A 15,432-nucleotide genomic window follows, 5' to 3' on the forward strand; every position below is an offset into this window, starting at 1 on the left:
TATACCCTTCCTCGATTCCCCGTGAAGTCTCACCTTGGGGTCAGGAAGGATGAGCTCTCCATCCTGCTTCTGATGCAGGGGCGCATTGAAACCCAGCTACTTCACTGGATTGAGGTTTGATGGGAGTTCAAATAAGCTTGACTATTCAGGTAAGGCGCTGTAAGAGTTGTGTAGCAAGTTCAAAAGTTCAAGCTTAATTATAATGTTCATTGTCTTATTGCAGCAAGCGCTAACGCTTATGTCCTTTTCCCCTTAGGGGCCGGGGTTCGGAATGCCGGAGATATGGCGCCGACCCGAAGTGAAACGTGCAGTTCCAGTAAATGACAGGTAAGTTCTGGATGAGCATTCGGGTAATGTCTTTGCATTCGCTCATTCAATGGGCCTCATTAGGACCCAGGCGGTAAGGGGTTTACGGCGGCGTAAACAGCGCCGACCCTTACCGCCTGATTCCGAGGTCCCTTAGCGCCATGGAGTTTTTAACACCTGCTTTTAGCAGGTGTTAAAATCCATGGCGCTAAGCGACCTTGTTGTTAATTACGCCACCGTAATTTACGGTGGCGTAATTAACGCCCTCCCCACTCCCATTATGCCCAATGGGGCAAAAATGGGAATGGGGAAGGGTAAATGGGTTAATGGGGACTTACCGCCCCACTCAACTCGGAATGGGGCGGTAAGTCCGCCAACCACCATGGCGTAAATGTAGTTTACGCCATGGTGGTAAAGGTACGACCCAGGTGGTAACTTACTGCCTGGGTCGTAATGAGGCCCAATGTCTGTCTTTTTTCCCCATAGGGGCCGGGGTCCGGAATGCCAGGAAGCGGCAGGACCCGAAATGAAATGGGAATTACCCAACAGGTAAGTCTTAGAAGGAAACTGAGCTTTTCCTATTCCCTTCCTTCTCTCACCTTGTGTTCTTGTCTATTTCTCTCTAGGCTCTGGGAAGTGGCTGCGGATCTGGATGATCGCTGCTGAAGATGGAGGTGCCCAGGAAAGGTGAGTGAAATGCAGCGCTGCAGCGATCGAAGCGAAATGCTTTTAAAATGATGTATTCCCTTTCAGGATTGTCGGTGTGATGTCTCAGTGATGCTGCTTTAGCAGGTAAGGTCGTCTTTCTCTCCAATTCTCTCTTAGCAGGTGACCCAGGATGCTGACAGGTGTGGCTGAAGTCCAGAAGCAGGAGCTGACACGGTGAGCGTCCAGCTGCGAGGAGCAGAACAACGCGAAGCGTGAGTTGCTGATCGGGTGTGGTTTAAATAGCTTTGGAAGAAGTTCCAGGTATGTATCCTTCCACCGATCAGGTATGTATCCTTCCCCAACCACACCCAGGGAAAGTAGTCCCACAGGTAAAGTAGTTCCATTCAGGCCTCAAGAGGGCCTGGATGTAGCAGCATGGTCTGCATCAGGTAAGTGCACATTAAAACACTTGAACACATGTCTAGCTTTATGAGCCTGGCGCCTAAGGCGCCAGGACAGGGGTCCAACATGAGCCTGGCGCCTAAGGCGCCAGGACTGTGTCCAAAGGGCCCCAGCTTGGGCCCGCTGGCACTTCCCTGGGGGAAATGATGCCTGCCTCTGGGGTTGCTGGGTCGGACCTGGCTCCTTGGAGGTAGGCATCATGACACTGGCTGCCAGCTTCCTACCCTCCAACGCTGCCCCTTGCTGTTACCTGCTACATCATCCAGGCCCGTGTTTCTCAACCTGCAGAATCACTGCTGCAAACCCATCTATTGGCTTAGGAACCCTGTTTTGATCAGCTTTGCTGGCTGCTCTCACTTGAATGGAAGCAATGGACAGTCACCATGACTTTCAGTCTGCTATATCACTGGCCTAGGACCTCCATACTATGCGCTCCTTCAGAGACTGTAGCATCACCACACTCTCCTAAACCCCCCACCGCGACTCAGGTACACAGCGTTGGGGCCACTCTCTAGAGTATTGGTCGAGAGGCCACAGGATGCCGGCATCTGAGTGTGTGCTTGTTCAGAAAGATTTATCTTTTAGCAACATTCCCTCCATAGTTTTTCTATGGAACCCCAATCTTTTTGCTCTGTTTTTTAACCAGTTCTGACATTTTGAAGCAAAGCAAGGCCTGCAGCTTAACTTCCTTGCCATTTGCACATTTAATAAGGGGAAACTGATGTGTTCATCAGACTATCAGTAGTGGAAACCTAGGTTTCCCTTTTTGCCTTTTGTGACTTTTTAACATTGCACCCAACATCTTACAATACAGTGCAATGAAAATACTTTTGTATTGCCCTAGCTTTTTACACTTGGGATTTCTGGTTACTTTTATATGTGCCTAAAGACAAGCTGGTGGCAGCAGATCCATTTTTACCATGTCTGCATTCTTTTTAGTGTGCACATTCGCATTTACCGCATATGGGTACAAAAAGTGTCCAGTGCCCTAAAATGGACTTTCCACATGATGTCCCCCTTGTTATTTGGCCATATCTTATCTTGGCCTTCTTTCTGCTTTGCTAGGTCAGGAAATCCCATATAAGGTTGTGCACTTGCCAGGGAAAGCGGCTGCTTTCGTGGGCTAGTGATGACTTTTTGTGTATGTGGCCCCAGGAAGGAGGTAGGATTGTCTGGTCCCTTTCCACTTTCATGGTGTCAGAGAGAGTGGGTGTGGTGCATGAGTGAAACCACTAATTGCCTCCCAATTGGGAATTACTGGATGTTTGAATGGTGCAGATCCTTACCATTGGTGGGCTTGGACATTCGAGATCCGAAGCAGACCATTGAAGAGGCCTGGCATCCCGTCCTGTGTCTGGCCCGGTGGAGCCCCGATGGACTACCCGTTCTCCGGCGAAGCCCTGTGGACTACCAGATCTCCGAAGACCCGGAGGGACCAATTAGTTCCGAGGCCCTCTTGAGGATCCAGCTGAGCGGAGCCTTCGGCAGTGTGCCTGGTGAACTGACCAGTTCTCTAGTGGCCATTCCACAGATGTGCCCTGAACTTTGGTAGTCGCCAGCGTGCGGCACAAGTCGCCTTCACACCGGATTTCAGCGTCCCAGCATCAAGGGATCCTGTCCTACAGGAGATTCTGTGGCACGACTAGAAGGACGCCTGTCGTCACCTCTGTGCGGAGAACGTCACTGGAACTCACCTTTGCCCATCCTGTGAAGTGTTCTGAAGAGGCCTGGATCAGTGAATCTTGCATATCTTCAACGCCAGGGGTTGCATCTTGATGCTGTACCTGACCGGAAGAATCCTTGCACTCGCAGCTCCTGGGCATCTCACTTGAACCAATGGTAGGAAATCCAACTTCCAGCGACCCCGAGCAAACCCACAAAGTCATCTGGGAAAATTAGAGCGGGGGGAATGACTAAATGCAGTACATCTGTTCCACCCTTTCCTCGATAGGATAACATTGGAAATAGGTCCTTTTGTCTCCTAACCTTCCATTCCACTGCCTTTTGGTCGCTGAACCTGGGTAGTAACTCCTGAAATACAAAAGACTATTTACTTACCTTAGTAAAATTGTTGAAGAATATTTTATTTCATCACCAACACAAGTAAATTATAACTTACCTGCAAAGATTAATTCTGGCGAGAAGCATTGTAGCTCCTGTAACATTTGGGCACAAGGCCCCATTCTTCTTAAGGATTGGACTGCTTAAGTTAGGCAATTCAATTGTGAACTGCTTCCATCATTTACTGCATTACTTTACATACCTCTGTGTTGAATAAGTTATTTGAATGCATTTTATTAATCTATGGTGAATACATATATGTAATAAGTATTGTGCGAAAATATGAACTTTTAGTTTAATTTTTCAGTGTGCGAAGGCCTAGAATAAATAACTATTTGTATTCTTATCTGTCTCAACTGAATTATTGTGTTGACTCATTAAGGGCCTCTAACCCCACTCACTCTCCTGAAAATAGTCTTGACTGCTGTTCATGGTTAACTTGATTAGGTTTTGGCTGACCTCTCAGAGTTCCCGGTTCACTATAACTAGGGTGGCCTCCTAAAATCTGTCAACCAGGCCAGACTCTAGAAATCCATTTTAACAGTGCTTTGACCCACCCCCGCACACTCCTCCCCCCCCCAACCCTCACCAACATTGTGGCTGTGCTCAATCCTCCCCCTGACCTCCAGTCTCCCCACCGCACAAGGTGTGTCCTGACCGGCCCAGTTCAAGCACCGGCTGCCACCTTCTTGCGCACACTGCCTCTTCCTTGGTCTTTATGCAGAGGGTGTCTCCACTTTGGCCAGCAAGTGAGGGCACACTAGTAGAGTCTGAGGCGGGGGCGCCAGTAATCCTTGTGTCCTTTCAGACCAGTTTCTTGGACACACCCAAAATAAATATTTAAAATCATTTGTTTTGTGAAATCAAAAATGAAAACATGTTGACTAAAATTCTGTTCATGCACTCTTAATTGTAATAACAATAAATATTGGTGTATTTACAAACTTTTGGGTTTTTTAATTTTTATTTTTACTGAACAGTTAACCAATTGCCTTAACATTTCGGACATGGGCAACACACATGCTGCTAATACTATGCACTGTAGAAGAATACAAGTTGGTCACCGGTTTGAATTAAACCGCACACTTCAATGTTATGCGATTTTAAAAAACAAGAGCATCTACTCCAATCTGATCAAGCCAAAGAGGATACAACCAACTCACAATAAAAAAAGCACTTCTCTTGGGAAGATCCTGCAGATTACATAAAATCCTGATGAAGACCATTCATCAAGATAACCAATGCTGTAGCCCAATTAACAATGCACTTAAGAGGGTTCTTTTAACAATATCATATTCATATTTATATTCCCAACCAATAATCAGTTTATGTCACTTGGATTTTGGTGACTGGAGTCAAGACGTTCCCTATTTAAGAAGATATTTAGTTGAACCACTTCCCCGTCACGGACATCTGCACACATCAGTGCCAGGGCACTTTCTTTCAGAAATGGGGCTATCAGACCTTTTAAACACCATTCTCAGCCTTTTTCAGGTGTTTTTCCTCGAACACATGGATACATCTTTAGTTGGAGTGACGTTATAGGGATGGTTTAACAAAACAAAAGCTCTGATACTTAGCAAGTGTTGGAAGCTAAGCTACCTTAACGTTGTGCAGCACATGAGGAAAAACATATGGCATCAACCCATCCAGTCACTCAAAGTATTCAATGGGCCTGGCCACAGGTCAGTTTATCCCCACACCGGCTCCAAGGTATAGTGCATCCTACATGATGTGCTGCATGAAGATATCTATGTGCTTATAGGCTGGGCAACACTGGGGCTCACAGTTAAAGTGCTGTAGCTTCCAACGCATGCAGAATTTCACCTTTTTGTGGGCGTTCAACCATCACCTTAATGTCACTGTAACCAAACTTTTTCTGGTGAATTTCAAAGGTTTTGGTATTTGTTGAACTGTTAACTTCACTCTCTCTTAACTAAGGTTTTCTTAACTTAATGTTAAGGGTTTTGTTAGGCTACGTATCGCCGCACCTGAAGTACAAAACTTCATTCTTTTCAAATGTTTCTAAGGTACGTACTCTGGGATTTCTTTAACTTACAAGACCGTGGCCCATTTTGTGATAATTTGTTACTGGGACAAACATTCATGTGAAATTTGGTATGTTTTAGCAGACATTTTAAAATAAGGTTGCTCTACCTCTCACCCATCCCTTTGTTCTAGCAAGATCTTCCTGCAAGACAATCTTAAGAGAATGTATTTGCTTTTTTTTGGTTATCGCCAGCATCTCTCTTGAAAGAAAACACCTTTGTCAAGAAGAAGAAATACAAAATAAAATCACATACAAAAAGGCATACAATGTAATATGTCTGCTGAGAAACATCACATCAAGTAATATAATCATCTTGGTACAGATGGGTCATTATTTCATAAGTGTATTTGGGAAAATAGTCCAGCCTATAAAACATTACATTAATTAATGTTAAGATGGATGTCTAGACTTTGGTCTGGTGGACAGATTTTAGGAGGCCACCTTAGAGGTTAGCCAAGCCCAATTAAGGCAAGCATGACGAGTAGTGAAGGCTGTTCTCAGGAGAGTGTAAGCGGGGTCAGGGGTCCACAATGAGTTAACACAGAAAAGTACACAATAGTTCAATTAAGACAGATAAGTACGAAAATACTGCAATTTATTATAGGCACAAAACAAACACTAGGAAATGAAATTAGAAGGTGCTAATATCACACAACACTCACATATCCAACCTATATACAGTAACCATCAGATTCTTAGAAATGCATGAAATAGCTTGGACAACAAAAAGAAGGTAATTAGTGATGCAGTAGAATGAAACCAATTCACAAGTATTATACCCTAACTTTATATGTCCAATCCCTATGACGTATGGGGCCTTGCGTCCAAAAGTCATAAAACTTCTTAGGAAAAGGGGCTGATGTAGGAAGAGTTCTTGTGGTGGTGAAGTGTTCCAAAAGATATTCAACAAAGTTACAGGTAGATAAAATTATATTCCCATCTTTCATATACAAGCGTTTAGATCTGACGATCAAAAAGCAATGGAATAGCCAAGTGTATTCTATGGCTTATTCTAAGGAGAACAGGCAGCGGTGAATGAATAGCAATTACCTACCCCTCACCACCCGCCCCTTGACTCAGAATCTCCCAGATAACCACTGTGGGCTGAACTCATGCCACACACCCAGACTTTCAGGTACCACGGATGTGGAGTGGGACCACACAATTCCATCTCTTCCAGGGCTAATGGCATTACTAGCACACAAAAGCAGCAGCTTTTCCAGGCAAGTGGCAAGTGCATGACATGATATGGGATCTTCTGAGCTAAGAAGGCCAGACAATATTGCCAACAAACAAGCGAAAATCTTGTGGCATGGCCATTTTAGGGCACTAGCCACTGTGAGGGGTCGAAGAATGAGGACAACACAAGGTTGGCATTTTGGTTGCTACAGACCTTCATTGAAAGTAAGTGGGTTGGGGACACTCCTACCTTGCCCTAAAGGTAAGAGGGGTTTTCCCTTGCTCAACCAAAACTAATAGTGTTTCTGTCAGGATGTCAAATCAAAAAGGTTGTATGTGATTTTAACACTGACATGATATCTAATTACATATATAATAAAACATTTAAAACTTTTAAAAAAAAAACTACATACCTTTTACATCGCACATATTATCTACATGCAGTTTGTTTCTGTAGTCTGCGACTGCCATCTAGAGGACCTTTTAATAATTAGAATCGTGGTTTTTAAATGTCTTTTCACTGTTTCCATATTACATTCTACCTACTAGAATAGTGAGGATGCTCATTTCTTTATGGGTGTGGGTCCCAGACTTGCACTGATAAACCTGGTTCACTATCCTGCCAAGTCTTTTCTTAAAAGCAATTTGTACAAATGTCTGTTACTGCAGTTCTCCCCCAGTCTTCCTAAGCCAACCACTGTGCCAGGGGAAATGGCTTCCTTCTTTCCACTGCTTCCACTACTGTTTCTGCTTCTTCCACTGCTTTCTAGGGGCCTCAGCATCTACCCACCCATCCTCGTACGTTGTTTTCTGGTCCGCAGTGGTCTCAGGTCTTCCTGGACGCCTGCATTCTGCAGTAGGGTTCCCCAGTTTTTTTGTCCTTCGAAAGGTGCCCACTGTTCACTGTCCGTCTTCCTCCGATCAGCTGCGCTCCTTCACCCCACATGTACCAACCTTCGGGGAGGCCAGGAGTGTCTCCGTCTTTGCTCTAAGAGTAGTCTCCACCAGACCATCTCGGCAGCGGCTCTATCCCTTCTCGGCTCCCCGGTCTAACTCTATGCTTCTCCCTGGCCGGCCGAGTCTCTGGTTTCTCCAAAGGTAGTAAGACTCTAAACCAATACTTTGCAGGAGGATTCTCCTGGGCTTCCTCCAGTCTTTGGTCCTTCACCAGTGTGCAAAGGTTCCCCCTTTCTTTGGCAGAGTCTGGTTCACAGTCCCATCTCCTGCAGCACACCTTTCCTGCACCTACAGGGAGGAATAGACACTTCCTGGTTGTTAGGAGTGCTCTTCCTGCCTCTCCTCCTCTCAGTACTTGTTTCAAGTCTAGACGCTCATGTTGGTTCTGCGTGGCATTCTCTTACTCTGTATCTTCCACGCCCCAGTAGGGATAATTGTGCAGTGTCCAGAAATACAGGAGGTGGATGATTAGTATGAAGTATGAATATACCAATTAACTCTTGGAATATTAGTCATGGAGGGGGCTTCTCCCAAAGAAGGGGTGGTATCTGATGATTCGTCACACCACGTTTTTTTTAGCCATACATGGTAAACACAAATGTGCACACTAGAAATAACGTACAAATTGTAGCAAGGTAATTGTTACCCCCAGCCTGTCTTTAGACAGACATAAAAGTAAACTAAAATCCCAAGAGTAAAAGACTAGGGTGATGCAAAGTATCCTTACTGCACTTCATTGTAAGATGCTGTGTTCACTGTTAAAACGTTACCAAAAAGTGCCCACGGATCCCAGGCTATTGCTGTTACATGTCAGGGGGGAGTATGAGGAAAACACAGGAAAGGAGAGCTTTATCCACATCACTGCAATGTTGGTTAAAAGAGAAACACCAATCCTGGGGACATGGAAGATGGGCATGGAACACTTTTGCAGTCGGTTGAAGATAAATTACAGGAGTCGGGGAGCAGTCAAGGAATATCAGACGATATGTGGAAAATGGGAAGAGTCTAGGGAATGAGATTGCATGCCAGTCACACTGAGACCTCCATGTTTGTTTGATTTATTATTTATAATGCGCAACATACCTTAAGGTAACAGGGCGCAGCAGTTACATGTATATGCAAAGCTTAGTTACAACAGCGTCAATATTTAACATACAGGTATTAAATACAAGGGTATATACAGATGGAGCATATTTACAGGTGGATGGTACAAGAGAAAAAATACAAATGATACATACAGCTTGCTTACATCAGCAATATATACAGGTATAGGTGATAGTGGGGTGAGTGTGTACAAGTATACACTTGGGTGGAGGGGTAGTTGTGGCTCCTCACAGTGAATCCTGGCTGCTTGCTTCATTTAATGATCATTTGCTTTCAGCCAGAGGATAGTATTGGTCCTGAAATTTTGGTAGGGAAGGTCAGTTCTCAATGTGGGAGGTAGGGAGTTCCACAGTTTGGCTGCTTTCACCGGGAAGCTGTTGCCACCGATTGTGGAACTATTGAAGTTAAGGATAGAGAGGCATTCTTTATAAGCTGTTCTGGAAGGTCTCAGGGAGATCTGTCTGTGGAATCTGTCGACCAGGTAAATGGGTGCAGCGTTGTTAAGGGATTTGTAGGAGAGTGACAACTTTTTTAGGTGGATTTTGACATTAGTTGGGAGCCAGTTATTCTGTCGGCTACTCTCAGATGTGGTCTCTTCTAGAGAGATGCCTAATGCCGCTCTAAGGGCATTATTTTGTAAAGTTTGGATTTTTCTAATAGTGGCTTTGGTTGACCCTAGATAGAGGGCGTTACAATAGTCCAGGCAAGACAAGATGAGGGCTCTAGCCAGGGTGGTGCAACTAGTGTCAGAGAGAAATGGCTTAGCTGTGTGGATAAGTTTACACGTGTAGGCCGTGGAGGACGCTAGAGAATTAACCTGTTTGGCAAATGAGATGTTTGAGTCAAGGTAAAAGCTTAGCGTTTTTACCTCGTGTCCTACTTTGATGCTATTAGCATCAATTATAAATGAGGACTAATCAGGTCCTAGTTTTTTAGGCTAGTGGTGGTGCCCAGGATGATGAGTTTGGTTTTGTCATCATTCGGGCATAGTCCGTGCGTGGCCATCCATGCCTGGATGATGATGTACACTCTATTCACCAAGGCCAAATCCATTTCATAATCCCCAGAAAGGGGGAGGAGGATCTGGGTATCAACTGCATAATTAGTGTAGGTTATACCGAGATGATCCAGATCATCGAAAAGGGGCATGGTAAAAATGTTGTACAATGTAGGCGAGGCACAAGAACCCTGGGGCACGCCGCAGGTGATTGGTATTGGGTTGGCCGCTGCTGTAGGCGAAAAAACCCTCATGGTTCTACCATTTAGGAAGGATCTAATCCAGGTAATTGCTTTATCGGAAAAGTCTGCAGCTGTGTTGAGGTGGTTGCATAGAATAGTATGATCGACCAAGTCGAATGCAGCCGAGGGGTCTAAGAGGACTAGTAGGGCAGCTTTGCCGTTGTCTCCAAGCTCGTCAACTTGGGTCTTAAGGTCGATGAGTGCTGTCTCCGTTCCGTGTTGAGGACGGAATCCTGATTGTCTAGCTCCTAGTAGGTGGTGTACTTCTAGATGTTTTTGATTTGTACATAAGCAACCTTATCCAGAGTTTTTAGGAGGAAAAGTACTGTCGTTATTGGCCTGTAGTTGGTCCCAGGATTGTTTAAGATTGGTAGGGATGGTGCCTGTGGAAAAGGACACGTTGATAAGCTTCGTAATGAAGGGAGAGAGGTCACGGGCTGCATCCTTAATAAGGTGTGCGGGGCAGAGATCGCCCTGACAGATGGTTTCAGGGACAAGATGATTCTTTCCACTTCAAGAGTAGAAAGTTTGGTAAAGTTGAATCAGGTGGATTCATTAGCAGTAATACTCAGTTATTTTAGATGGGGGAGCGTCGTTTAAGGAAGCTCTTTTACTGGATATTTTATTGGCTAGTGCGTTCTGGATCTCTGAGCACCATTTTTTATCTTTAATGCATGCGTCAGGTGGTGCTATGGGATCTCTATTTCTTTGAGGATGGAGAATAATTCCTTCATATTGGATTTGGCTTGGGATATGCGCGTGTCGAAGGAGATTCGTTTTGCTAGACATATTTCTTTTTAATAGAGGGATGAGAGTTTAGTGAGTGAGTTTGTTGGCTGCGGAGGGTAGTTTTTTCCAGGCAGCCTCGCAGTTTCTTTTTTGTTGCCTTAGGTTTTTTAGGAAAGGCATAAACCATTTATTCAGATGAGTTTGAAAAGGTTACCCTTAAAAGTTATGTTGATGCGTCCATTCATTTGAATTTCATTAAAGAAATAAAGAAAGAAATCACACGCCTTATGTGTTTGGTTCACACAGTGTTAATTTTTATAGATATTCGATGCCCTTTAGCGATGACACGTGTTTCAACGTGTAAAACGTTTTTTTCAAATCGGGGCCAGTAGTTTTTGTTGCATCTAATATCCTTTACAGCATTCTCATCCGGTCATGGGTTAATCCCCGTTTTCCTCCGTCCTCCGCAAACGATGCCTTTCTGTCCTGGTGCAAGTGTGTCCTTTTATTCAGATGAGTTTTAGGCTTACTTGGCCTAAGTTTGAGGGGGGCAATCAGGTCCAAGGAGGTGGTCATAATTGTATTATATTCTTCGACCAGGATCTCAGGATCCATGTTGTCTGGGAGCGTGTTGAGGGTAGGGAGTAAGGCTGGGATAAGCCTATCCACAGTAATACTCTTTATTTCTGGTTAGCATGGGTGGAGCCCTGATGGCTGGTGAGGGTTATGGTCTATTGGTAGAGAGCATGAATGACACAAGGTGGTCAGTCCAAGCTAGTGGCGAGATAGAGAGGATATTGGCTTGACAGTTGTAGTCTGCCACCAAGTCAAGTATCCTACCTTTATTGTGGGTAGGTGCGTAACTTCTTTGGGGGAGCCTATTTCTGAAAGGGTGTTGTTTGTAGTAAGGGTGGGCTGATCTGATGGGTCATTAAAATCCATGTTGAGGTCCCCAAGCACAAGTACTTGTGTAGAGCTTTTGAGGTTACTGGACAAAATGGTGTTAATGTCATCCTCAAATGTTCCGGGAGGCGGTAGATCAGGTGGATATTAAGAGTTTGGGCATTGGTGAGTGGAACTTGAACAGATAGCAGTTCACATGAGAGGACATCAATAGGAGTGGCTAATCTCAGAGAGGCTACATTTGTAGATGATTGCAATACCACCTCCTCTGGAGTTTAGTCTGTCTTGTCTATATGGAATAGCCTTCCGGGACTGCTGGCATGAGCATGGGGCCTGCTGCAGGGTGTAGCCAGGTTTCGGTGATGGCGAGGAAATCTAAGTCTTCTCTTAGGATCAAGTCAGCAATTTCTGTATCATGTGCTACAAGAGATCTGGAGTTAATTAGAGCTCCCTTGATCTGAGGATTCAAAGTGGTTGTCGAATGGTGGACTTGTGACGTTTTAGGTTTGCTATGCTTGGCTAGATTATTTGTAGACATAGGGTCAGAGTTGTGAGCTAGGTTCAAGTTTATGTTTGAATGGCAAGACCGAGTTGACATAGTCCTTAGTCCTGTTGTGGTAGGAAGAGAGCTGGTGGTAGGCTCATACATTTTGGCTAATCTAGCTCTAAGACGTAGGTTCCTAGCTGTAGTTGGGCAAGGATTATTTGGTAGTGGGGATTTAGTGTTATTCATGTCCAAGAGTAATCTAGTAGTTGTATTATGTAGTGTAGTAACATAGTGTAGAGCGTAATGCTTTGTATGATGGCTAGGATGTAGTCAGTCTGGCTGGAGGCTAGAGGGAGCATGCTAGAATATGGTGACGGAACACTTTCTAAGGAGTTACTGATGGTAGGTGGCTACAGTTAAGGTGTCGATGTAGTGCATAAGCAGATTGTGCTAGCGATAGTTAAAGTCAGACCACCATGCGAGGGCTTGGACTGGCAGTCAGTTGTAGGCTCAGTGAGGCAAATAATGGCTGTGGTAGGCAACAATCAGTGGGAAGGCACTAGCCACGCTTCTTCAAAGCAAACTTGGCAAAGTAAGCAATCAATCAATACGTAGGTAAGCAATCAATACAGGCATAAGCCACCACAGGTCAAGCTAGGGCAGGCCAATATTGAGAGGCGCTGCCCTTGTTCTAAAACAGGTTCACAAGCAACCAATCAAGCAAATCTATACGGGCACAGGCAGTTGCATAGCCAGTTAGGGCAGGCGAACAGAGCGGCGCTGGCCTCGTTCAAATCAGGTTTCCCAAGAAAGGTAAGGCAAGCAGTCAATACAGGGCACAGACAGTTGCCGAGCCAGTTAGGGCAGGCAACCATAGAGAAGCGCTGACCTCGTTCTAGATGTGCAAGGAAATAGGGAAGCAGTCAATACAGGTACAAGCCACCACAGATCAAGTTAGGCAAGCAAATATTAAGAGGCGCTGGCCTCATTCTAAAACAGGTTCACAAGCAATCAATCAAGCAGATCAATACGGGCACAGGCAGTTGCATAGCCAGTTAGGGCAGGCAGACATTGAGGGGCACTAGCACAGTCATTACGGAGTATAATGTGAGGCAAACAGATTACCAATAGGATGCGCTGGTCAAGATTACAGGACAAGTTACAGCATTGACAAAGTCCAATTGTTCATCCGCGGGGCACTCACGGTATACGATGGTATTTGACAAGTTCTAGCGCCGCGGTTGGAGGAGCAATGGATCGGGCGATGGCTGGGACCTGGTCGCAGGCTCCATGCTGCAGAGGTCTTGCTCGCGGCAATGGTGGTAATGGTACGGCGACGGTTTCCAGGGGGCTCGAGTGGCGTAATGATTGGTTCGGGACGCGAGCATCGATCAGCTGATTGTGTGGGGGAGGCTGCAAGGAGCCTGATGTCGGGATAGGGATGCCGGTACAAGAAGGTGGGAGGCGGGCAGGCAGTGCGGGAAGGTGCTCGGACTGGGCCGTAGTAGTTTGCGGGATAGTGGGATAAGGGCAGGTGTATCAATAAGGAAAGTAACAGCCAAGGGGGCGCTGGGGATCTCACCTTTGTTACGCCGAGGCTGTAACGCAGATGTGAACGGAGCACTCAAGCACGTTCAAGCTCGGTCAGGCTCAGTCAGGTGGAGCCTTTTTCGGTTGCCTTCGTCGGGGGGCAGTTTATGCCTGCCGGTGCTTCCCAATAGGCTATCAGGCCAAGGGCAGCCAATCAGAGGACAGTGGGACTTCAGAGGGGTTTGAATCCAGCCACAGATGCAGCGGTGACCATCTTGGAACGGAAAAAACCTTGTGTTTTTGCAAAATCGAATCAAGGTAAAGTGCACTTCGTTTCCTTGCCCAGGGAGCACAAGGGGCTAGGAGTGGGCAGAGAAGCAGCACAATTCAGCAGACTTTTTTAGCACATGGAAGTTACGATGTTCGGATTGGTGCTAAAGCAGTGGAAAAAGCAATGGTGAAGCCTCCTGGCTTACCTGAAGGGCAACCAGAGTTTGGGGCTGCATGAGGCTGCTCCAGCAGCTGGAGGGAAGAGGGAGCTCCTGCTCCAACCTCTGTAGGCAGAATGGACATCAGACACAGTGACTTTTCCCCAGGCTTCCATGGACTGGGGAAAAGGAATCTGGACTGTGGGAAAGGGTACAACAGTGTATTGGGTTATAGGCAGAGATACAACATGGGGAGTTTCTGTGTATGGTAAAATGCTATGTGATATTGTTATTACTTTATCAAAAATAAACAAGTTCATAAAAAAGGTAAAAATACAAAATGGAAACAGTTTCCCCAGTACTGATATTCTGAAGGACTGATCCATTTCCCCATAACGAAATGAGCAAAAAGCTAGAGGAGTGAAGCTGAAGGCTTCACTTCCCTGTAGAAAAATCAGGACAGCTTCAAAAACAAAAACATTTTGGGGCTCCAAAGAATATTGTGATGAATCCTAAGGGTCCCTCACTAAAACCGTGCCTAAAGTCCCCTCCCAGGTGGCCTGGGAAAGGCAGAGGCTTCCCGATGCTGACCCTGAGGGGGGGCGCGAAGGTGGGTGAACTGTGCGAGGATCTCCTGGGAGCAGACGTGTGAGGAGATCCCGTGGTATGAGACATGGTATTTAAGGGAAGAACTGTACCTTTAAAAAGTGGCAAAACATGCAATGGACTATAGGCGGCATGATGTATCTCAACCACATATTAAGCCTCTGGACGTGGGCAAAGCTGGTGTAAAATCTTTAAAAATCCCAAGGAAGGAAAAACAATTTGAGATCTCTAAAGATTAAAAAAACTACTCCCAAAGGTACAGTTAAATGTAATCTTTAAATGTTGGCTTAAACAGCCTGCCGTCATCTTTACAAATGGATTCTTGTGATTTATCCTTAAATGCCTTTAAGGGAAATAAGGCTACCTTTAAAACTAAGAAAACCTTATTTTGTTGATTTGTACTACAAGTCCCATAATCCCAGGACGAGGAAGAGGGCGCAAGAGCAATGTTGCCGTAGTAGTAAGCTTACTATGCCTAATCACCTACCTCTGAGGAAGGCACAGAGTCTTAAAAGGCCCCCTATCATCTGCAGGCCATTAGATGCATATGGAGATGGAGAGGGAGCTGTGGCTGGAGTGCGTGTAAGCAGCAGTGGTAGCAGAGGGCAGAGAGCACAAGTGTTGGCAATCCAGCCAGAAGTGGGAGAACAGAAGGGAAGCCAGGCCCCTTGTTGAAGCAGATTTCAACTGCCTGTCCCGAGAGGTTCCTGTTTTCCCCGAACTCTCAAGTGCAGATGTTGCAC

At 45.5% G+C, this 15,432-nt stretch overlaps 1 protein-coding gene across 4 annotated transcripts in view; it reads right to left on the reverse strand.

Moving 5' to 3' along the window:
* Positions 1-15,432, reverse strand: part of CHD6 (chromodomain helicase DNA binding protein 6) — a 2,307,824-nt gene that overhangs the window by 1,773,664 nt on the left and 518,728 nt on the right. The gene's annotated exons all lie outside the window — the stretch shown is intronic.

This window comes from Ambystoma mexicanum, chromosome 3p (genome assembly GCF_040938575.1).
Source record: "Ambystoma mexicanum isolate Mex_15411 chromosome 3p, UKY_AmexF1_1, whole genome shotgun sequence".
NCBI classification, from domain to species: Eukaryota; Metazoa; Chordata; class Amphibia; order Caudata; family Ambystomatidae; genus Ambystoma; species Ambystoma mexicanum.